Raw genomic sequence first — 25,447 nt, forward strand, 5'->3', positions numbered from 1 at the left:
TTGATTCTGTCTCTTTCTCTTTGCTGCTCTGTCCCTGGAGCTCTGTCTCTGTCTCTCTCTCAAAAATAAATAAACATTAAAAAAATTAAAAAAAAAAAAAAAAGAAGCTAGGTGCTTGAATGTATTGCTTAAAGAAAGCATTGCCAGTTTTATTACATGGAGCCCAATTACAAGATTGGCTCATGTCTTACCCTTAAAGGAAGCCATAATCAGTGGTACAATTTTATTTCTGCTGATCCACTTGCTAATTACAATGAATTTATGGTGCTTCAGGAAATTTTAATTGGCCTCAAAGTTTCAGTCTCCTTCTTTTTGCTGCCTCTAACAAGGATACCTTGGAGGTTAATAATGATAAAAATAGATACTTTTCTGGTTTGCCACTTGATATTTAAGCACAGTACATTGCATGAGAGACTTCCTATCTCTGGTTTGTATACCAGGAAACTCCAGAGATGGTAAACGACCTTTCTCAAGGTCACAGTGGTTGGGGACAGAAATGAAATGTTGTGATGCACACTTTTAGCTCTTGACATTAACTTTCTAAGAAAAACAGCCGCAAGTATAGCAGATTTCAGTGTATCAAATAATTACTGGTGTGGCAGAGACTTTTTTTTTTACTTGCCCTCATTTTGCAGGCAGTCTTAGAAGTTTTGCTATAATTTATTCTTCAGTGACTACTAGCATATTGGTTAATTATGGCAGGAGTGATGTCCATTAGACTGTAAAAGTGTAAATAATGAATCTTAACAGTATAGGCAGCAGAAATATGAAGCCACACTGTGCCTTTTTCTTTTTTCTTTTTCTTTTTTTTTTTAACATTTATTTATTTTTGAGACAGAGAGAGACAGAGCTTGAACGGGGGAGGGGCAGAGAGAGAGGGAGACACAGAATCAGAAGCAGGCTCCAGGCTCCGAGCCATCAGCCCAGAGCCCGACGCGGGGCTCGAACTCACGGACCGTGAGATCGTGACCTGAGCTGAAGTCGGACGCTCAACCGACTGAGCCACCCAGGCGCCCCTGTGCCTTTTTCTGAGAAGGGCGATTCTCTTTACAGGTGCTCTGTTCTGGGAATAGGGCAATTTCCTTGTACTTCTCAGGTCTTCTTATCTCCCCATAAACGAGATGCCTAGTTTTTTTTTTGTAAACACTGAGGTGTCTCCATCATTTGAATAGATTGTCCACTTTATTTTAAAATTAGTTAATTTATTTTTTAATTTTAATTTATTATTTTTTTATATTTACATCCATATAGTTAGCATATAGTACAACAATGATTTCAGGAGTAGATTCCTTAGTGCCCCTTACCCATTTAGCCCATTCCCCCCTCCCACATCCCCTCCAGTAACCCTCTGTTTGTTCTCCATATTGAAGAGTCTCCTCTGTTTTGTCCCCCTCCCTGTTTTTATATTGTTTTTGCTTCCCTTCCCTCACGTTCATCTGTTCTGTGTCTTAAAGTCCTCATATGAGTGAAGTCATATGATTTTTGTCTTGCTTTAACTTTGATTAGCATAATACCCTCCAGTTCCATCCACGTAGTTGCAAATGGCAAGATTTCATTCTTTTTGATTGCTGAGTAATACTCCATTGTGTGTGTGTATATCTATATATATACATCTTCTTTATCCATTCATCCATCGATGGACATTTGGGCTCTTTCCATACTTTGGCTATTATTGATAGTGCTGCTATAAACATGGGGGTGCATGTGTCCCTTCAAAACAGCACACCTGTACCCCTTGGATAAATACCCAGCAGTGCAATTGCTGGTTCGTAGTGTAGTTCTATTTTTAGTTTTTTTGAGGAACCTCCATATTGTTTTCCAGAGTGGCTGCACCAGTTTGCATTGCTACCAACAATGCAAAAGAGATCCTCTTTCTCTGCATCCTTGCCAACATCTGTTGTTGTCTGAGTTGTTAATGTTAGCCATTCTGACAGGTGTGAGGTGGTATCTCATGGTGGTTTTGATTTGTATTTCCCTGATGATGAGTGATGTTGAGCATTTTTTCATGTGTCAGTTGGCCATCTGGATGTCTTCCTTGGAGAAGTGTCTATTCATGTCTTTTGCCCATTTCTTCACTGGATTATTTGTTTTTTGGGTGTTGAGTTTGATAAGTTCTTTATAGATTTTGGATACTAACCTTTTATCTGATATGTCATTTGCAAATATCCTCTCCCATTCTGTCAGTTGAGTTTTAGTTTTGCTGATTGTTTCCTTCACTGTGCAGAAGCTTTTTATTTTGATGAGGTCCCAGTAGTTCATTTTTGCTTTTGTTTCCCTTGCCTCCGGAGACATGTTGAGTAAGAAGTTGCTGCGGCCAAGATCAAAGAGGTTTTTGCCTGCTTTCTTCTCAAGGATTTTGATGGCTTCCTGTCTTACATTTAGGTCTTTCATCCGTTTTGAGTTTATTTTTGTGTATGGTGTAAGAAAGTGGTCCAGGTTCATTCCTCTGCATGTCGCTGTCCAGTTTTCCCAGCACCACTTGCTGAAAAGACTATCTTTATTCCATTGGATATTCTTTCTTGCTTTGTCAAAGATTAGTTGGCCATACGTTTGTGGGTCAATTTCCGGGTTCTCTATTCTGTTCCATTGATCTGAGTGTCTGTTTTTGTGCCAGTACCATTCTGTCTTGATGATTACAGCTTTGTAGTATAGCTTGAAGTCAGGGATTGTGATGCTTCCTGCTTTGTCTTTTTCAAGATTGCTTTGGCTATTCGGGGTCTTTTCTGGTTCTATACAAATTTTAGGATTGTTTATTCTAGCTCTGTGAAGAATGCTGGTGTTATTTTGATAGGGATTGCATTGAATATGTAGATTGCTTTGGGTAATATTGACATTTTAACATTTGTTCTTCCTATTCAGGAGCATGGAATCTTTTTCCATTTTTTTGTGTCTTCTTCACTTTATTTCATAAGTTTTCTATAGTCTTCAGTGTATAGATTTTTCACCTCTTTGTTACATTTATTCCTAGGCATTGTATGGTTTTTGGTGCAATTATAAATGGGACTGATTCCTTGATTTTTCTTTCTGTTGCTTCATTGTTGGTCTATAGGAATGCAACCGATTTCTGTGCATTGACTTTATATCCTGTGACTTTGCTGAATGCATGAATCAGTTCTAGCAGTTTTTTGGTGGAATCTTTTGGGCTTTCTATATAGAATATCATATCATCTGAGAAGAGTGAAAGTTTGATGTCCTCCTGGCTGATTTGGATGCCTTTTATTTCTTTGTGTTTGATTGCAGAGGCTAAGACTTCCAATACTGTGTTGAATAACAGTGGTGAGAGTGGACATCCCTGTCTTATTCCTGACCTTAGGGGGAGGGCTCTCAGTTTTTCCCCATTGAGGATGATATTTGCATTGGGTCTTTCATATATGGCTTTTATGATCTCGAGGTATGATCCTTCTATCCCTACTTTCTTGAGGGTTTTTATCAAGAAAGGATGCTGTATTTAGTCAAATGCTTTCTCTGCATCTATTGAGAGGATCATATGGTTTTCATCCTTTATTTTATTGATATGATGAATCACACTGATTGTTTTGTGGATATTGAATCAGCCCTTCATCCCAGATATAAATCCCACTTGGTTGTGGTGAATAATTTTTTAATGTGTTTTTGGATCCGGTTGGCTAATATCTTGTTGAGGATTTTTGCATCCATGTTCATCAGGGATATTGGTCTATAGTTCTCCTTTTTAGTGGGGTCTCTGTATGGTTTTGGAATCAAGGTAATGCTGGCTTCATAGAAAGAGTTTGGAAGTTTTCCTTCCATTGCTATTTTTTGGAACAGCTTCAAGAGAATAGGTGTCGACGCTTCCTTAAATGTTTGGTAGAATTCCCCTGGAAAGCCATCTGGCCCTGGACTCTTGTTTTTTGGGAGATTTTTGATTACTAATTCGATTTCTTTACTGGTTATGGGTCTGTTCAAATTTTCTATTTCTTCCTATTTCAGTTTTGGTAATGTATATGTTTGTAGGAATTTTTCCATTTCTTCCAGATTACCCATTTTATTGGTGTATAATTGCTCATAATATCTTCTTGTTGTTTGTATTTCTGCTGTGTTGGTTGTGATCTCTCCTCTTTCATTCTTGATTTTATTTATTTGAGTCTTTTCCTTTTTCTTTTAGATCAAACTGGCCTGTGGTTTATCAATTTTGTTAATTCTTTCAAAAACCAGCTTCTGGTTTTATTGGTCTGTTCTACTGCTTTTTGGTTTCAATACCATTGGTTTCTGCTCTAATCTTTATTATTTCCTGTCTTCTGCTGGTATTGGGTTTTATTTACTGTTCTTTTCCCAGATCTTTAAGGTGTAAGGTTAGGTTGTGTATCTGAGATCTCTCTTCCTTCTTTAGGAAGGCCTAAAAGGGCTGTGGAGTTACCATTTTCATTGGCTTCCATGTACTTTTTAATTTCCTCTTTAACTTCTTGGTTAGCCCATTCATTCTTTAGTAGGCTGTTCTTTAGTCTCCAAGTTTTGTTACCTTTCCAAATTTTTTCTTGTGGTTGATTTCGAGTTTCATAGTGTTGTGGTCTGAAAGTATGCAAGTATGATCTCGATCTTTTTGTACTTCTTAGGGCTGATTTGTGTCCCAGTATGTGGTCTATTCTGGAGAATGTTCCATGTGCACTGGAGAAGAAAGTGTATTCTGATGCTTTAGGATGAAATGTTCTGAATATATCTGTTAAGTCCATCTGGTCCAGTGTGTCAATCAAAGCCATTGTTTCCTGGTTGATTTTTTGATTAGATGATCTGTCTATTGCTGTAAGTGGAGGGTTGAAGTCCCCTACTATTATGGTATTATTATCAATGAGTTTCTTTATGTTTGTGATTGATTTATATATTTAGGTGCTCTCACATTTGGCACATAAATGTTTACAATTGTTAGGTCTTCTTGGTGGATAGACCCCTTAATTATGACCCCTTCTTCGTTTCTTATTAGAGTCTTTATTTTAAAGTCTAGATTGTCTGATGTAAGTATGGCTACTCTGGCTTTCTTTTGTTGACCGTTAGCATGATAGATGGTTCTCCATCCCCTTACTTTCAATCTGAAGGTGTCTTTAGATCTAAAGTGGGTCTCTTGTAAACAGCATATAGATGGATCTTGTTTTCTTACCCATTCTGTTACTCTATGCGTTTTGTGTTGTTTTTTTTTTTTAATTTTTTTTTTTAACGTTTATTTATTTTTGAGACAGAGACAGAGCATGAACGGGGGAGGGTCAGAGAGAGAGGGAGACACAGAATCCGAAGCAGGCTCCAGGCTCTGAGCTGTCAGCACGGAGCCCGAGCGGGGCTCGAACTCACGGACTGCGAGATCGTGACCTGAGCGGAAGTCAGACGCCCAACCGACTGAGCCACCCAGGCGCCCCTACTCTATGCATTTTGATTGGAGCATTTAGTCCATTGACGTTTAGTGAGTACTTAAAAATATGAATTTATTGCCATTATGTTGCTTGTGGAGTTGGAGTTTCTGGTGATGTTCTCTGGTCCTTTCTAGTCTTTGCTGCTTTTGGTCTTTATTTATTTATTTATTTATTTATTTTTTCATCTTTTCTCCCCTCAGAGAGTCCCCCTTAAAATTTCTTGCAGGGCTGGTTTAGTGGTCACAAACTCCTTTACTTTTTATTTGTCTGGGAAACCTTTAATCTCTCCTTCTATTTTGAATGACTGCCTTACTGGATAAAGAATTTTTGGCTGCTTATTTTTGCAATTCAGCACATTGAATATGTCCTGCCACTCTTTTCTGGCCTGCCAAATTTCTGTGGATAGGTTTGCTGTGAACCTGATCTGTCTTCCCTTATATGTTAAGGACTTTTTTCCCCTTGCTGCTTTCATGATTCTCTCCTTGCCTGAGTGTTTTGTGAATTTGACTATGATATGCCTTGTTGATGGTCGGTTTTTGTTGAATCTAATGGGAGTTCTCCGTGCTTCCTGGATTTTGATGTCTGTGTGTTTCCCCAGGTTAGGAAAGTTTTCCACTATGATTTGCTCATGTAACCCTTCCACCCCTTTTTCTGTCTCTTCCTCTTGGATCCCTTTCATTCTGATGTTCCTTTTTAATGAGTTACCGATTTCTCTAATTCTTAAATTGTGCTCTTTTGCCTTAGTTTCCCTCTATTTTTCTGCTTCATTATTCTCCATAAGTTTGTCTTCTATATCGCTCATTCTCTGGTCTGCCTCATCCATCCTTGTCGCTGCAGCATCCATTTGAGATTGCAGCTCTGTTATAGCATTTTTTTATTTCATCCTGACTAGCTTTTACTTCTTTTATCTCCACAGAAAGGGATTCTAATCTATTTTCGACTCTAGCTAGTATTCTTATTATCATAATTCTAAATTGTGGTTCAGACATCTTGCTTGTATCTGTGTTGGTTAAGTCCCTGGCTGTCGTTTCTTCCTGCTCTTTCTTTTGGGGTGAATTCCTTCGTTTTGTCATGTTGAAGGGAGAATAGGAATTATTGAGGTCAAAAATTAAAATTAAAATTAAAAATCAAAATTAAAAAAATCAAAATTAAAAAATTAAAAACACACACACACAAGACAAAATGAAATAAATGATGCTATATCCTAGGTGTGTTTTGGTCTGGGTGTTGAAAGGTGTTTGATAGATTAGAGAAAAAAGGGGAAAGAAAAAAAAGAAATCGTTTGAAAATTTGAAGGAATGGATACACTGAAGTAGAATAAAATGAAATGATGGAAGTAAAATAGAATGAAAAAAATTGACGCAAAAGTAAAAAATATGGTAGAAAAAATTATAGAAAAATGTTTGTAATAAAAATTGAAAATAAAAATAAATTTTTTCTGTATTCAAGAAAGAGAAAAGAAATGAAAAAGAGAAAAAAAAAAAAGGAAAATAAGAGAAAATTGAATAGATGGACCAGCGAATGGACTGAAATAGGATTGAATTTACTTCATTTTCCCCTAGAAGTCAAACTAGGAAGTCCATATTATGCTTTATAGTCCATAAACTAAGCAGGCGGAGAGATTTGTGTTCCTGAAGAGCAAGGTTGGCCCAGTTGGGCAGGGTTTAGTGTAACAGCTCCGTTCTCCACTGGATGGCGCTGCTCAGCTTACTAGGGTGGATGGTTGGGCGCTTGTAGGTGTGTGTGCGCATGCGCGGAAGCGTTAAAAATGGCGTCAGCCAGCTTCCTGGTCTCTAGAGTCAGAACTCTGTTCTCCCCGATCAGCAATCGCGCACCCGTCCTTTGTCTTCGGCTTCCGCCCTCTCCCCACTTTTACACCGTCCCTGAGCAAGCCCTCCGGTTGCCAGGGGGCACTTCCATCTTGAGTTTATCTCAGATGCGGCCGTTTTTCCCGAGCACTTACTTCTGAGGGACTGCGGCTTTGACCCGCTCCGCCCCTCTGCGGGAGGGTCTCACGGAGCGGCGGCCCGAGCCAGCCACACCCAGAAGCGTCCGTGCCACCAGGCTGCCGCTGCTGCCCAGAGACTGCAGCCGGGTGCCAGCCCGCCCCGGAAAAAGTTGACACGATCGTGCGGCAGCAGCGCCTCAGGGATTCCGGAAAATCACAACACACATCTGGCGCCAGGCTTCACCCCCAGTGGCCTTGTTCCAGCACCAGCGGGTGTGGTTGTTCTCCGGGGTCCGCTGACACCTTTGCCTGTTGGAGGGGCTGCACCGCCTCTACCTAACGTCCTCCCAGCAGGGGAACCGCCTCTCCCAGGGGAACCGCCTCTCCCAGGGGAACCGCCTCTCCTGCGTGGCCCGAAGACCCCGGACTCCGCTCTGCTCCCGGGGACTCGCCCTTCCCAGCAGAGCACCGCCAGGTATCGAGCTGCGGACTTTCATCTGTGCTCCCCCTGTTTATAGAGTCTTAGTGGAATGTAAAGCCTCTCCTTTCTCCCTTTTTAGTTCTGTCCCTGCGGCTCTTTCCACTTTTCCACTTTGTCTCCAGCTGCTTTTGGGGGGGGGGGGGAGTGGTTTTTCCATATTCCCCCCCCCCCCCATCTCCATCCTCTCTTCACGAGCAAAAACGGCTCCCTGCCCTCTGCGCCTTCTTTCCCCCAGTTCACCTCTCCGCGCCACGCACCTGCTGAGTTCTGTGGTTCAGGTTGTGCAGACTGTTGTGTTCATCCTCAAATCAGTTTCTAGGCGTGCAGGATGGTTTAGTGTTGCTCTGGCTGTATGTCATGGACACGAGACGCAAAAAAGACTTTCATGCTGTTCTGTCATCTTGGCTCCCTCTGCTCCTGGTGAATAATTCTTTTAATGTATTGTTGGATTTGTTTGCCAATATACGATTTTTTAAAATGTATGCACGAATGTGTATATACACATATACACATACAATTTTTTAAAACCCCAATGGGATCATTCTATAGATCAATGCTTCTCACATTGGAGCGTGCTTAAGAATTATCTGGAGGAGCTTCTTTTTTTTTTTTAAGTTTTTATTTTAATCACCTGGTGCTCAATCCCTATTTCACCCATCCTCCCACCCACCACCCCTCTGGTAGCCATCAGTTTGTTCCCTATCATTAAGAGTCTGTTTCTTAGTTTCCCTCTCATTCTTTTTTCCTTTTCCTCATTTGTTTTGTTTCTTAAGTGCCACATATGAGTGAATTCATATGGTATTTGCCTTTCTCTGACTGACTTATTTCATTTAGCCTTATATTCTCTGGCTCCATTCATGTCATTGAAAGTGGAAACATTTCAGTGTTTTTTTTTATGGCTGAGTAATATTCCATTGTACACTACATCTATATCCATTCACCAGTCAATGGACATTTGGGCTCCTCCCATGACTTGGCTATCGTTGATGATGCTCTAAACATCGGGGTGCATGTATCCCTTTGAATTAGTGTCTTTGTTTTCTTTGGGTAAATGCCTAGTAGTGCAATTGCCGTATCATAGGGTAGTTCTATTTTTAACTTTTCGAGGAATCTCCATACTGTTTTCCACAATAGCGGCACCAGTTTGCGTTCCCACTGATAGTGCATGAAGGTTCCTTTGTCCCCACATCCCCACACCTGTTGTTTCCTGTGTTGCTGATTTTAGCCATTCTGCCAGGAGTGAAGTGACATGTCTTTGTGCTCTTGATCTGCATTTCCCTGATAATGAGAGATGTTGAGCATCTTTTCTTGTGTCCGCTGGCCATCTGGATGTCTTCTTTGGAGAAATGTCTGTTCAGGTCTTCTGCCCATTTTTTTTTTTTTAACATTTTTTAATTGGATTCTTTGATTTGGGGGTCTGGAGGACTACTTAAACACAGATTTCCTAGCTGCTATCAGAGATCGGCACACCGCAGGGACTAAAACTTAGTCCTCCTAAATACTAGTGGACAAGTCACCTGGAGTTCTGCCACCTGGGACCCTCTGAATATGCATGACTCATGTCCCCATCCCTGCCACTTCTCTTCCTATTCCTAGGGGAACAGCTGTCTTCCTTCTGGATCCCCCTGCCCCATCCAGAAAAACACAAAGCCTGCCTTTCATCCTCTCCCCAGTCTAGTTAGCGTCTCAATAAACTTACACTTTTAATAGCAAATGTCTGCTTCTAAACAAAGGTATTGTCATGGCACTAGACTCCAAATTGCTGTGTCTTTTTTTTTTTTTTTATAAGAAACAAGTGCTTATTAACTGCCCCCACAGGGACAGAAAAATTCTGATTTTAGTATCCAATACATCTAGCTACTCTCCTGGGAGAGGAAGAAAAAATGTTCACTCCTTGATGACTGACAGCAGCAAAACCAAGGAAACAAATCACAAGCCACTTGCTTAATCAGCCCGCCACATCCACGACATGCCCGATGCGGCAGCAAGCTCTAGCATGTTATTGGAGGAGCCTTTGAGCAATGCTTCCTGCCTTGTCCTTGACTGATGTACCGTGTTCTTTACAACATCTTTCCCCCCTAAATGACTGCGTGCTCGGTCTGTTTGATTTTCTATCCACTCCCAAGTGGAGGTCCATTATGGAGATAGCGAGATACTCCAGGGAGTATCAACAGAACTGGATCTAAAATGATAACCGTTCCTTAGAGACCGACCTGTTCTAAGATGCAGTGGTGCTTCCCTAACACTGGTGACATTCATGACAGCGGTTGACACATTGGTTGACTTATTACATTCATTCTTTCATTCTCTTAAAAATTTTATCGGGCGCCCACTATGTACTAAGCCCTGCACCGGGACTGGAGACACGATGGTAAACAAACCCTCACCCTCCTGAATGTTACAGTCCTTTGTGGGAGGCAGATAGTGGGATAGATAATTGAACAAATTATTAATTTTGGCAAGCATTTGAAAAAAAAAACGTTAAAAAAAATTTTTAAGGCTTATTTCTGAGACAGAGAAAGAGACGGAGCACAAGTGGGGGAGGGGCAGAGAGAGAGGGAGACACGGAATCGGAAGCAGGCTCCAGGCTCTGAGCTGTCAGCACGGAGCCCGACCCGGGGCTCGAACTCACAGACTGTGAGATCATGACCTGAGCTGAAGTTGGACGCTTAACCCACTGAGCCAGCCAGGTGCCCCTGGCAAGCATTTGAAGGAAAGGTAGAAGCCAGGGAAGGGAAGGGCCTGAGATAGGAAGGCACGTGAAATTCAAATTCATTTGAAATACTGAAGGAAATCTAATGTGACTGGGTAATAAGTGAGGGATGGAGAAAATAAAAAGTATAGCGTCATTTTACTAGTGCGATTTGCTTATTTAAAAAATGTTTTTTAAAATTTATTTTGAGGGAGAGCAAGTGGAGGAATGGCATAGAGAAGAGGGAGAGAGAGAATCCTAAGCAGGCTCCCATGCTCAGCGCGGAGCCCAAAGCAGGGCTTGATCTCAAGACCATGAGATCATGATCTGAGCTGGAATCAAAAATCAGATGCTCAACCAACCGAGCCACCCAGGCATCCCTAGTACAGTTTGCTTATTAAGTAGAGATTTTTTAAAGGTCTATCCTAAAGCAAATAAGTGTGGTCCTTGGACTATTTTCATCCACACATCTCATTTTGAAAATTGTTAAAGCTCTAGAGAAGTTGAAAGAATGGTACAATGAATACCTATATACTCTCCACATAGATTCAACAATTGTTAACATTTTTTTCACATTCGTATTGTCTATCTTCATATGTGTGTATGTATGTCTTCTTAAATCATTTGAAAGTAAGTTGTAGACATCATGTTTCACCCCTAACTTCTTCAACTGTATCCCCTGAGAATTTAAGATCATTCTACATAAACACAAACCATTCTCATACCCAAGAAAATGTACCAACAGTTTGATAGTGTCATCCAATTGTAAAATTAGATGTCCACTGAAAAATATCTTCTAATTTCCCCAGAAGTGTTTTGTTTTTGTTTTTGTTTTTTTGTTTTGTTTTTTTTTCCCAGTCCAGGACCTAATTAGGTTTTTCCATGGACTTAGTGGTTATTTCTCTTTTAGAATAGTCTTCTGCTTAAAAAAAAAAAAAAAAAAAAGTAATATCAACTTTTTTTTACTTTTACTTTTTATTTTATTTAAAATTCCAGGGGCGCCTGGGTGGCTCAGTCGGTTGAGCGTCCGACTTCGGCTCAGGTCACGATCTCACGGTCCGTGAGTTCGAGCCCCTCGTCGGGCTCTGGGCTGATAGCTCAGAGCCTGGAGCCTGCTTCGGATTCTGTGTCTCCCTCTCTCTCTGCCCCTCCCCCATTCATGCTCTGTCTCTCTCTGTCCCAAAAATAAATAAACGTTAAAAAAAAATAAATAAAATTCCAGTATATTTCACATACAGTGTTATATTATTTCTAGGTGTACAATACAGTGATTCAACAAATACTGATTTATTTATTTTTTATTTTTATTTTATTTTTTATTTTAGAGAGCAAGCAGGGGAGAAGGGCAGAGGGGGAGAGAGGGAGAGAGGGCAGGGGGGAAGAGAGAATATTAAGCAGACTTGATGATCAGTGCAGAGCCTGAGGTGGTGCTCGATCCCATGATCCTGGGATCATGACCTGAGCCAAAATCAAAAGTTGGATACTCAGCCAACTGAGCCACCCAGGCTCTCAAGCAAATACTGATTTTTTAAAGACTGCTTTATTGAGGTATATTTTACATATATATAATTCACCCATTTCAACTATACAGTTCAGTGATTTTTAGAAACTTTATGGAGTGGTGAAAACATGACCACAAATCAGTTTAACAATATTTTCCTCCTCCCATTAAGATCCCTCATGCCCAAGCAACCACTAATCTACTTTCTCTCTCTGTAAAATTTGCTTCTTATGAACACTTCCTGTAAGTAGAATATACTATGTGATCTCTTATATCTGACTTCTTTCACTAAGCGTCATGTTTATCCATGATGTAGGATCTGTCAGTTTCACTTATTTTTATTGCTGAATTAATATTCCATTGTGTGGATATACCAAGTTTGCCCATTCACTAGTTGATGGACATTTGGGTTGTTTCCAGTTTGGGGCTATTATTAATAAAACTGCACGTGCAAGTCTTTGTGTGGTTGTATATTTTCCTTTCTCTTGAATAAATCCTTAGGAGGAGAATTGCTAGATCTTATGGTAGTTTTATGCTTAATGTTTAGAAACTGCCCAATTCTTTCCCAAAGTGGCTGCACCAACTAACACTTGTACCATTAATGTCTGGGAATTCCCATTTGCCACATCCTTGACAGCATTTGTTATTTGTTTCGTTCTAGCCATTTCTAGCATTTCATAACTCACCTGTGAGTTTAATTTGTATTTCTCTAACAACTGATATTAAACATCTCTTCCTGAGGTCATTCGTCACTTGTATATCTACTTCGGCGAAGTGTCTGTTCATATCTTTTGCTCATTTTTTGACTGGGTCGTGGGCCTTCTTGAGTTGTAAGAGTTCTTTGTATATTCTGGATACAAGTCTATTATTGGGTACATGTTTTGCAAATCTTTTCTCCCTGTTTGTTGCTTGCTCTTTCACTTTCTTAATGGTATCCTTTAAAGTGCTTTGAATTTCGGTGAGGTATAATTTATCATTTTTTTTCTTGTGTGATTGTGACTTCGGTGTCATATCCATGAAATCTTTTCCTGAACCATTTTTTTACTAACCTTGAAAATTTACTCCTAGGTTTTCTTCAACAAGTTTTACTGTTTTAGCTCTTACATTTAAGTCAATGGTCCATTTTTAGGTAATCTGAGTAAAGTCATTGTAGGTTTTGTGTGGCTGCTTTTTATCAGGTTGAGGAAGCTCCCTTCCCTTCTTAGTTTGTTAAGAGTTCTTATCAAGAATAGGTGTTTGATTTTGTCAAGTATTTTTTTCTGTATCCATTGAGATGCTGTGTTTTTCGTCCTTTGTTTTATTACTATGGTGTTAATTATAACATATACTATGTTATATAGTAATATAAATATAGTATACTATGTTATATAGTAATATAAAACATATACTATGGTGTTATTAATATTGATGTTTGGATGTTAAACTGACCCTGCATTCATGGGATAAATCCCACTTGGTTATGTATATAATTTCATATACATTGGTAGATTCAGTTTGCTAATATTTTCTTGAGAATTTTTATATCTATATTCATGAAGGATGGTGGCTTAGAGTTTTCTTGTGATGTCTTTGTCTGATTTTGGTATCAGAATGATCCTAGCCTCATCAGAATGAATTAGTAAGTGTTCCTTTATCCTTCGTTTTCTGAATTTGTGGAATATCGATATGAATGTCATCAGTGAAAGTCATCTGGGATTTTTGTGTGTGTGTAGAAAGATTTTGAATGGCTAATTCACTTGTTATAGGTCTATTCAGATGTTCTGTTTTTTCTTGAACCAGTTTTTGTATTTTGTGATTTCTTAGGGATTTGGATAAATTTCTCCCAAGTTATCTAATTTGTAAGAATTAAGTTGTTTGTGCATTCTCTTTAATTTCTGAGGGGTCAGTGGTAATGTCCCTTCTTTCATTACTAATTTTTGTGATCTGTATCATCTCACTTTCTTAAGACAAGTAAGGATTTGTCAATTTCGTTGGTCTTTTCAAAGAATCAATGTTGGTTTCATTAATTTTCTCTGTTTTTTGTTTTCTATTTAGTTCTGCTGTAATATTTATTACTTTCTTCCTTAGGCTCACCTTCAGTTTCTATTTGCTCTTTTTCTAGATTTTTAAAATGAAAGACTAGATCATTTATTTGAGATCTTCTTCTCTAATATAGGCATTTTCTTGTTTTCTTTTTCTTTTTAAATTTACATCCAATTTAGTTAGCATATAGTGCAATAATGTTTTCAGGAATAGATTCCAGTGATTCATGCCCTATTATAACACCTAGTGCTCATGCCAACAAGTGTCTCCCTTAAGTCCCCTTACCCATTTAGCCATCCCCCACCCACAACTGCTCCAGCAACTCTCAGTTTGTTCTCTGTATTTAAGAGTCTCTTATGTTTTGCCCCCCTACCTGTTTTTATATTATTTTTGCTTCCCTTCCTCTATGTTCATCTGTTTTGTACCTTAAATTTCATATGTGAATAGGGGCGCCTGGGTGGCTTGGTTGGCTAAGTGTCCAACTTTGGCTCAGGTCATGATCTCGCGGTCCGTGAGTTCGAGCCCCGCGTCGGGCTCCGTGCTGACGGCTCAGAGCCTGGAGCCTGTTTCAGATTCTGTGTCTCCCTCTCTCTCTGCCCCTCCCCTGTTCATGCTCTGTCTCTGTCTGTCCCAAAAATAAATAAACGTTTAAAAAAAAAATTCACATGTGAATGAAGACATACGATATTTGTCTTTCTCTGACTAATTTCGCTTAGCATAATACCCTCCAGTTCCATTCACGTAGTTGCAAATGGCAAGATTTCATTCTTTTTGATTGCCGAGCAATACTCCATTGTATATATATATACCACATCTTCTTTATCCATTCATCCTTCGATGGACATTTGGGCTCTTTCCATACTTTGGCTATTGTCGATAATGCTGCCATAGGAGCGCCTGGGTGGCGCAGTCGGTTAAGCGTCCGACTTCAGCCAGGTCACGATCTCGCGGTCCGTGAGTTCGAGCCCCGCGTCAGGCTCTGGGCTGATGGCTCGGAGCCTGGAGCCTGTTTCCGATTCTGTGTCTCCCTCTCTGTCTGCCCCTCCCCCGTTCATGCTCTGTCTCTCTCTGTCCCAAAAATAAATAAAAGAAACAAAACAAAAACAAAAACAAAAAAAACATTGATAATGCTGCCATAAACATGGGGGTGCATGTGCCCCTTCGAAACAGCACACCTGTATCCCTTGGATAACTGCCTAGTAGTACAACTGCTGGGTCATAGGGTAGTTCTATTTTTAATTTTTTGAGGAACTTCCATACTGTTTTCTGGTGTTCTGTGATCTTTAAAGACATATTCTGTCATAAGCCTAACTGGAGAGAAAATAATCTGCCATATTGCCTATTATGAAGGGTGCACAGAAGGACCATGGTTTCAAAACCCACACAGTGTACTCTGGGAGAGACACCTCTGAAAGGAAAAGGGGATAGATTTCACTTAAAAACAAAAACAAAAAAAGAGTTATGCATTTATGACAGATTTTATACTATTTTGGTCTATTTAAGTCTAGTATAGTCCAGACTAATTTTTTTTTAACTGAGTCTTCTCTATTAGAACTAAGTTTTTTTGTTTTTGTTTTTGTTTTTTTTGTTTTGTACTGTTTTTTACAACTATGTAATCAGGTCTGTAGTTCTCCTTTTTAGTGGGGTCTCTGTCTGGTTTTGGAATCAAGGTAATGCTGGCCTCATAGAATGAGTTTGGAAGTTTTCCTTCCATTTCTATTTTTTAGAACAGTTTCAAAAGAATAGGTGTTAACATTTCCTTAAACGTTTTGTAGAATTCCCCTGGAAAGCCATCCAGCCCTGGACTCTTGTTTTTTGGCAGATTTTTGATTACTAATTCGATTTCTTTACTGGCTATGGGTCTGTTCAAATTTTCTATTTCTTCCTGTTTCAATTTTGGTAGTGTATATGTTTCTAGGAATTTTTCCATTTCTTCCAGATTGCCCAATTTATTCTCTTATTATTGTTTGTATTTCTGTGGTGTTGGTTGTGATCTCTCCTCTTTCATTCTTGATTTTATTTATTTGGGTCCTTTCCTTTTTCTTTTTGATCAAACTGGCCAGTGGTTTATCAATTTTGTTAATCCTTTCAAAGAACGAGCTTCTGATTTCATTGATCTGTTCTACTTTTTTTTTTTTTTTCAATAGCTTTGATTTCTGCTCTAATATTAATTCCCATCGTCTGCTTGTTTTGGGTTTCATTTGCTGATCTTTTTCCAGCTCTTTAAGGTGTAAGATTAGGTTGTGTATCTGAGACCTTTCTTCCTTCTTTAGGAAGGCCTGGATTGCTACATACTTCCCTCTTATGGCCACCTTTGCTGTGTCCCAGAGGTTTTGGGCTGTGGTGTTATCATTTTCATTGGCTTCCGTGTACTTTCTAATTTCTTCTTTAACTTCTTGGTTAACCCATTCATTCCTTAGTAGAATGTTCTGTAGTCTCCAAGTATTTGTTGTCTTTCCAAATTTTTTCTTGTGGTTGATTTTGAGTTTCATAGTGTTGTGATCTGAAAATATGCATGGTATGATCTCGATCTTTTTGTACTTATTGAGGGCTGATTTGTGTCCCAGTAAGTGGTCTGTTCTGGGTAATGTTCCATGTGTACTTGAGAAGAATGTGTATTCCACTGCTTTAGGGTGAAATGTTCTGAATATATGTGTTAATTCCATCCAGTCCAGTGTGTCATTCAAAGCCATTGTTTCCCTGTTGATTTTCTCCTTAGATGATCTGTCTGTTGCTGTAAGTGGGGTGTTGAAGTTCCTTACTATTATGGTATTATTGTCAATGAGGATCTTTATGTTTGTGATTAATTGATTTATATACTTGGGCGCTTCCACATTGGTGGCATACATTTTTACAATTGTTAGTTCTTCTAAGTGGATAGACCCCTTATTTATGATATAATGCCCTTCTTCATCTCTTATTACAGTCTTTATTTTAAAATCTAGATTGTCTGATACAAGTATCACCACTCTGCCTTTCTTTTAGCAACCATTACCATGATAGATGGCTCTCCATTCCTTTACTTTCAATCTGAAGGGGTCTTTAGGTCTAAAGTGGGTCTCTTGTAAACAGCATATAGATGGATCTTGTTTTCTTATCCATTCTGTTACCCTGTGTGTTTTGATTGGAGCATTTAGTCCATTGACATTTAGAGTGAGTCCTGAAAGATATGCATTTATTGCCGTTGTGTTGCCTATAGAGTTGGAGTTTCTGGTGGTGTTCTCTGGTCCTTTCTAGTCTTTGCTGCTTTTGATCTTTTTTGTTTTGTTCCATCTTTTCTCCCCTCAGAGAGTCCCCCTTAAAATATCTTGTAGGGCTGGTTTAGTGATTACAAACTCCTTTAGTTTTTGTTTGTCTGGGAAACTCTTTATTTCTCCTATTTTGAATGGCTGCCTTGCTGGATAAAGAATTCTTGGCTGCATATTTTTCCAATTCAGCACATTGAATATATCCTGCCACTCCTTTCTGGCCTGCCAAGATTTTGTGGATAGGTCTGCTGAGAACCTGATCTGTCTTCCCTTATATGTTAAGGACTTTTTTTCCCCTGCTGCTTTCCTAATTCTTTCCTTGTCTGTGTATTTTGTGAATTTGACTATGATATGCCTTGTTGATGGTCGGTTTTTTTGAATCTAATGGGAGTTCTCCGTGCTTCCTGGATTTTGATGTCTGTGTCTTTCCCCAGGTTAGGAAAGTTTTCTGCTATGATTTGCTCACATAAACCTTCTACCTCTTTTTCTCTCTCTTCATCTTTCGGGATGCCTATGATTTGGATGATACTCCTTTTTAATGAGTCACTGATTTCTCTAATTCTTAAATTGTGCTCTTTTGCCTTCGTTTCCTTCTTTTTTTCTGCTTCATTTTTCTCCATAAGTTTGTCTTTTATATCGCTGATTCGCTGCTCTGCTTGCCACTGTGGCATTCACTGGAAATTGCATCTCAGTTATATAATTTCTAATTTCATCCTGAAAAGATTTTACTTCTTTTATCTCTGCAGAAAGGGATTCTATCCTTTTTTTCAATCCCAGCTAGTATTTTTATTGTCAGTCTAAATTCTAGTTCAGACATCTTGCTTATATCTGTGTTGATTGAGTCCCTGGCTGTCATTTCTTCCTGGTCTTTCTTTTGGGATGAATTCCTCCATTTTGTCATTTTGGAGGAAGGGAAGGAATTAATAAAATTTAAAATAAGTTAAAAAAATTAAAAACACACAAAAAATCAAATGGGTGTGTGTTTTGGTCTGGTTATTGAAAGAAGCTTGATAGAACAGAGAAAAAAGGGATAGAAAAGAAAACCAAAAAAAAAGTAAGAAAGTGTTTAAAAATTTAAAAAAGTATACAATAAAATAGAATAAAATGAAATGAAGAAAGTAGACTAGAAAAATTTCCAAAAACATAATAAAAAATATAGAAAAAATTAAAGAAAAATCTTTTTTATAAAAATGGAAAATAAAAATAATTTTCTTCTCTTCTGTATCCACGAATAAGAAAAGAAAAAAAAAAAAAGATGGACCAGTGAACAGAATGAAATCTGAATGAAATTACATCCAGTTTCCCCTAGAAGTCAAACTATGAAGCACTTTATAGTCCATACAATAAGCAGGTGGAGAGGCTCATGGTCCTCCTCTGGGGCTTGGTTGGCGCAGTTGGACAGGGCTTGGTGTAACGGCTCTGTTCTCCACTAGGTGGCATTGCTTAGCTTACTGGGGTCCATGGTTGTGGCCCGGGTACACGTGTATGCACAGGAGCAGGACGGATGAAAATGGCATCAACCAGCTTCCGAGTCTCTGGCATCATTCTCTGTGCTCTCATCAACCGGCAATTAAGCACCCCTCCTCCGTCTCCAGCCTCCGTTCGCTCCCCGCTTCTGCGCTGTCTGTGAGCCAGCCTTCAGCCTGTCGGGCAGCACCTCCCTCCTGAATTTTATCTCAGACGGGGCTGTGTTTCCAAACCGCTCACTTCTGTGGGCCCTGCGGCTTGAACCTGTTCTGACCTTCTGGGGGAGCGTCTTGCCCAGCAAAGGCCAGGGTGCCAGCCTGCCCCAGGAACCCTCACGCAACCATGCTGCTGCAGAGGCACAGAGACTGGGTGCCAGCATGGCCGGGTGCCAGCCCACCCCAGAAAAATTTCGTGCAATTGTGTAGCAGCAGCGGTTCAGGGACTGTGGTAAATTGCAACACACATCTGGTGCCAGGCTTCACCGCACTCCAGCGTCCTTGTTCCAACACCGGCAAACATGGCTGTTCTCCAGGGTCCACTGGGACCTTTGCCTGTGGGGCGGCTTCACGCCTCTACCAAATGTCCTCCTGGCAGGGGAGCCGCCTCTCCCTTTGTGGCCTGAGGACCTCTGGGACCTTGCCGTCTACTCCTGGGGATTCGCCCTTCCCACCAGAGCTCCACCGGGTACTGGGCTGTGGTGTTTCGGACTCTACGCTCTCTTGTTGATAGAGTCGTAATGGTATTAAAACCTTCTCCTTTCTCCTTTCTCCTTTCTCCCTTTCTTGTTCAGTCCCTTATAGGTGTTTCCACTCTTTCCCTCTCTCTCCAGCTGCTTTCGCAGGGAGCACTGGTCCTGTATTGTCCCCCTGTCTCTGTCCTATCTCCGAAAACAAAAATAGCTTCCTGCCCTCCGTGGTTTCTCTCTCCCCCAGTTCACCTCTCCATGCTGCGAACCTGCTGAGTTCTGTGGCTCAAGTTATACAGATTGTTGTCTTAGTCCTCAGATCAATTTTCTAGCTGCGCAAAATGGTTTGGTGCTGATCTAGCTGCATTTCAGGGACCAGAGGGGCAGAGAACTTCCATGCTGTTCTGTCATCTTGGCCCCCTCAAAAACTGATATTCTCTTTTTTCTTTTCTAATATAGGCATGTAAAACTATTTCATTTTAAGCACCACTTTTGCTGCATGCCATACGTTTTCATATGTTGTGTTTTTATTTTCATTCAGATCAAAAGACTTCCTAATTTCTTCTTTAACCCATGGGTTATTTAGAAAAGTGTTCATTAATTTTAAAATATTTTTGCTTTTCCAAAATTCCGTCTTATTGTTGATTTCTAATTTAACTCCACTATGGTTGGGGAACAAACTCGGTATGATTTAAATGACATTAAATCCATTAAGACTTATTTTGTGACCAACCATATGGTCCATCATGGAGAATGTTTAAACAAGTGTGATTTATGCTTTTGTCGAGTGGACTGTTGGATAGACGTCTTTAGATCAACTTGGTTCGTAGTGTTGTTCAGTTCTTGTATGTCTTTGCTAATTTTTTGTGTGTTTTTTTGTCAGTTATTGAGACTGGAATATTGAAGTTTCCAGTGGTTATGGTTGAATTGTATCTTTTTCTTTCAGTTCTGTCAGTTTTAGTTTTGGGACTCTGTTATTAGGTACATATATATTTATAATTGTTATGTCTCTGCTGAATTAAGCTTTTTATCATGATAAAATATCTTTTTGTCACAAGTAACTTTTTTTTTGTCTAGAAGTCTATTCTGTCTGACATTCTAGAGCTACTTCAACTCTGTTCTTCTTTTATGTCATATAACTATTTTTTATTTTATTTTATTTAATTTTTTTTATTTAATTTTTTTTTTTTAACGTTTATTTATTTTTGAGACAGAGAGAGACAGAGCATGAACGGGGGAGGGTCACAGAGAGAGGGAGACACAGAATCCGAAACAGGCTCCAGGCTCTGAGCGGTTGGCACAGAGCCCGACGCGGGGCTCGAACTCACGGACCGCGAGATCGTGACCTGAGCCGAAGTTGGATGCTTAACCGACCAAGCCACCCAGGCGCCCCAATATAAATATTTTTTAGTGTACTGTTTACATTTCTTTGTTTTTTTTAAACTATATATTTTGGAATTATTTTCTTCGTGGTTTACAATTAACATCTTCAAACAGCGTGGCCTATGCTTGTGCCTGCAGGAGTCCCTCCTAGGACACATGTCACACTCCGTATCTTTCATCCCAAGGGAAAACCCCTCCAGAACCATCTATCTCCAGCTCCCTTGGGGGTTTGCTCAGGGAATTTGGGGCACATAGGTCCCAGACTCACTACCTGGGCCTGGGAAAATCACCCCTTGCTTGCAGTGTGCCTCAATTTATTCTAGGGCTCTGGGGTTGCTGTGTTAGTGTTTTATTTGTTTTTTTCTTAATTTAATTTTTTCCAGTTTTGAGAAAAAATTGACATATATCACTTTATAAGTTTAAGGCATACAGCATGATGACTTTATATACATTGTGAAATGATGTTTTACACTAAGAAAAGGGTAGTTAATCCCCCTTTCCCAAAAAAGTTGTCTTGTAAAATGTCCCCCAGTGTTGATTTGCATGGTTACTTCCCCAGGGTATTAACCTTTTCCTTCCTTCTCTGTATTTCCTGTATCCTGGAAGTTTGTCTAGAGGTTTGATCAGGTTCTGGTAACATTTCTGGCAAAAACATTTCATGGTTGGGCACCTGGGTTCAGCATGCGACTCTTGAGCCCCATGTATGGTGTGGAGTTTACTTAACAACAACAACAACAACAACAAAAACAAAAACAAAACACTTCATGGTGTTGTTATTATGTTTCATACTGTGTTCCAGGAGGCACTTAATGTCAAGATGATGCTAAGTTTGATCATTTGGTTAGGGTGGTGACTGTCAGATCTTTTTTATTGTAAAGGTACATTTTTCTCTTTGAAGTTACTTTGTAATTTATGGCATGATTCTTTAGCATCATGCTAATTTCTTACTCTCCAACAACCTTTTGTTCTAATGGTTTTAGTGTCCATTAATGACTTTTGCCTGAATTGATCACTGGGGATTGCAAGAGAGTTCTTTTCCAATTCTATCATTTCGTCTGCGTTTATTTTCTGGCATTCTCCGGTAAAGATCTTTTTATCTCCTTCCACTTTATCACTGTGGACTCACATCTTTAAAAAAGTATTACTCAGTGTGTTACAGTCAATTTCAGTCCTTCTTCTTCTTATTAAATTGTCCCCCATTTGGCCACGGGGAGCCCTCTCAGCCTGGCTCCTGTGTCCTGTGGCCATGTCCCCCTTAGTCTTTGAACATTTTTGTGCTTTCTGGCCCAACATGATGTCCATGCTTACTTCCCAGCCCCAGCCTGGAAATCAACTATTTTCCAAGTAGTCTTAGTGTTGGGAATGGTATCTAGAAACCAAGAGCTGGGAATTAGATGTTTTGTGTTATCTTGAACATGGATGGTGCAAAGTTGGCATTTGATATGTTTAGTCTAGTTCATGGGTGTGGGGCTGTTGGACTTTTATCTGGCTTTCAGACTTTCTCTTTGTGTGGAAACCCAAACTGATTGATGAGTAGATCTCTATGATCTTGGTGCTGAAAGATGGTGATCAAGAGGCATTGACTATTGGTTCTCATTTGAACTTACAGCCATCATGATGTTTTGTTGCTGTTACTGTTGTTTTTGGTATGAGAAAAGAGTAAACAGTCTCTGAGTAGCTGACATGTCTAATTCATACAATTCTCTTATTCCAGATGACTGACAGAGTGCCTCACGTGTTGAAGGCTTTCAATAAATAATTTTTGAATAAATAAATTACTAGAGCATCATTGTATAAATAGTTATTGCCTTCATCATAATTCAAGCTGTAGCTTAATGTCATCAGGAGACTAAGCAGTAAATATACAGAGATTCATGAGCTATAAATTATAAAACAGGCTTCACTACATATTACAATACAGATAAATGATATCTACAGAGCCTACTTTGTTTATAAATTGAACAAATGGGAATATTTCCATAATTATAGGATTACTTTAAGGACACAGAGCAAAAATTATCTTAAAACATTAAGGAAATATATATTGGTAGATAAATGTCATTAACAAAGGGAAAATGAATAATGTGAGAAGCAACCAGTTTATTCTTATCAGTGAGAAAAGGGGCAAAGTTAGGCATTGTTTTTTCTTCTTAATTTTATTTTAATACAAGTTAGTTAACATACAGTATAGTATTGGTTTCAGGAGTAGAACCCAGTGATTCATCACTTACACATAATACCCAGTGCTCATCCCAATAAGTACTTTTCTTAATGCCCATCACCCATCTAGCCCATCCTCCCACCCACCTCCAGCAACTCTCAGTTTTTTCTCTGTATTTAAGAGTCCCTTATGGTTTACCTCCCTCTCTGTTTTTATCTTATTTTTCCTTCTCATCTGCTATGTTCATCTGTAAAATTGGGCACTGTTTACAACTTTATTTTACCTGCACTCAGAGGTATTGTCATGTGAGTACGACATTAGCTCTAGAAATAAAGGGCAAAAAAACAAAGATGATTTGAGTCATTTCAGTTCATCCAGCTGGACACATACAGACCAGAAAATAGTCTCATTTTGTTGTTGTCAGGATCAACTGAGAGGTCGTCTGACTTTTCTGGTATGCCAGTATCTAGAGAGGGGATTGAGTCCTGCTCAAATCTCCATTCTAATCTTTATTCTACTTGAAAAAAGATCCACAGAGATTCACCAATTATTAACAGTTTCCATATGTGGTTTATTATTCTCTCTCTCTCTCTCTCCCTCGATAGACATATGTGCACCCACAGTATTTTTTTTTCCTGAACCATTTGAGGGTAAGTTGCAGACATCATGTCCCTTCACCCCTAAATACTTCCATGAATATATCCAAGAGCAAGAACATATTCTTTTTAAAAAAAAAATTTTTTTTAACACTTATTCATTTTTGAAAGGCAGAGAGAGACAGAGCGTGAATGGGGGAGGGGCAGAGAGAGAGGGAGACACAGAAACAGAAGCAGGCTCCAGGCTCTGAGCTGTCAGCACAGAGCCCGACGCAGGGCTCGAACTCACGGACCATGAGATAATGACCTGAGCTGAAGTTGGCCGCTTAACCAACTGAGCGACCCAGGCGCCCCAAGAACGTTTTCTTAATGTAACCTCAACATAGTTGTCAAATTCAGGAAACCAAACATAGAGCCAATACTATTTTCTAACTTATTGTCTGCATTCCAATCTCACCAATTATTTCATTAGAGTTGTTTACAGATATTTTTATTTCTAGTCCAGGATCATACATTGCATTTGGTTTTCATATCGCCCTAGGGTTTTAAAATTTGGAACAATTCCTCAGCTTTTCTTTGTCTTTCATGACGTTGGCATTAACAGCTTGGCTTTCTCTGAAGTTTTCTCATTATTAGATTCAGATTATGCATTTTGGCCAGAATATCCCAGAAGTGATATTGTGTCCTTCTCAGTGCACCTTATCATGAGGCATATAATGCGGGTTGATTTCATTTTTGATGAAACAAACATCAATCATTTGTTAAGGTGATTTCCATTGGATTTTTCCACTGTTAAAGTAGACTATTTTTCCTGTTGTAGTTGATAAGTACTTTTGTGGGAGATATTTTGGACTTATATAAATATCCTGCTCCTTATCAAACTTGTACCTATTCTTGCTTGAATCATCACCCTGATTTTTAAATATAGATGCTATATACCTGCGTGTATAATCTGTGGAGCATAAGACAGGACTTTAATCAAGTTTTATAATTCTACTAAATTATCCTTGGGAGGTAAAATGGCTACAGAATGCCATTTCTGAAGCAAACTTCAGACTATTTATTCAGTAGACTGACAAGCCAATCAGGTGAAAGCTGCCAGATATTGCTAAAACAGAGCTGTAAACAACACCAGGGGAGGAAAGAATCAATTCTAGCTGAGACCGAAACCTCTTAAGTCCTCAGGTGGCGATTTTCCTGCTGCTCAGAGCCAGGGACACCTTGACGAGGATGACCCTCCAGATGACCCGCCATTATTCTTGGGACAGGCAGGACCCTTTATCCCTCTGTTGATTTACTGAATGGTTATTTAAAAATGTGCTTAGTTTCCAAGGCTGAGTTTCTTTCCTAGGGAGAAGTTTCATTTCTTCATGAAGAATCTTTAGACCCGTAAGGGATGTATGTTGATCACACCCACATTTGTATCCCTCCAGTGCCTGGCATTGAAGGGCATAGAGGTCCCTCACTCACCAGGACAGCTGGGCTTGGGTTTTCTTTGGCTCACTGCATACAGAGCATTTACTCTTCTCTAATGAGAACATTTGTTTTATTATTCATTGGTCATGTGTGGTATGGCTCTTTGATATACATCATATGCAAAAATGGTGATTCAGAAAGAAGATCCCAAATTGGGTGATTTGTCAGTGACAAAGTCCTGCTGGTTTTTTCTAAGTATCTGTGGCTCGAGGTTGGAATTATTCTCACGGCTAAATAACAGGACAGTTATTTTCATTCATTTCTTCACTGGCAAGGAGAATTAATGCCTATGGGCTTGCACAAAGATTTACATACAAGGGGAGTCTCCATAGCATTAGTCATATAAAGAAAACTGAAGACCAGAATAAATGTTCCTCAGGCTAAAAAAATAGCTATTATGATGGCAAGAGATGAAACCTAGTTTTTTATT

Source organism: Neofelis nebulosa, chromosome 5 (assembly GCF_028018385.1).
Source record: "Neofelis nebulosa isolate mNeoNeb1 chromosome 5, mNeoNeb1.pri, whole genome shotgun sequence".
Classification (NCBI taxonomy): Eukaryota; Metazoa; Chordata; class Mammalia; order Carnivora; family Felidae; genus Neofelis; species Neofelis nebulosa.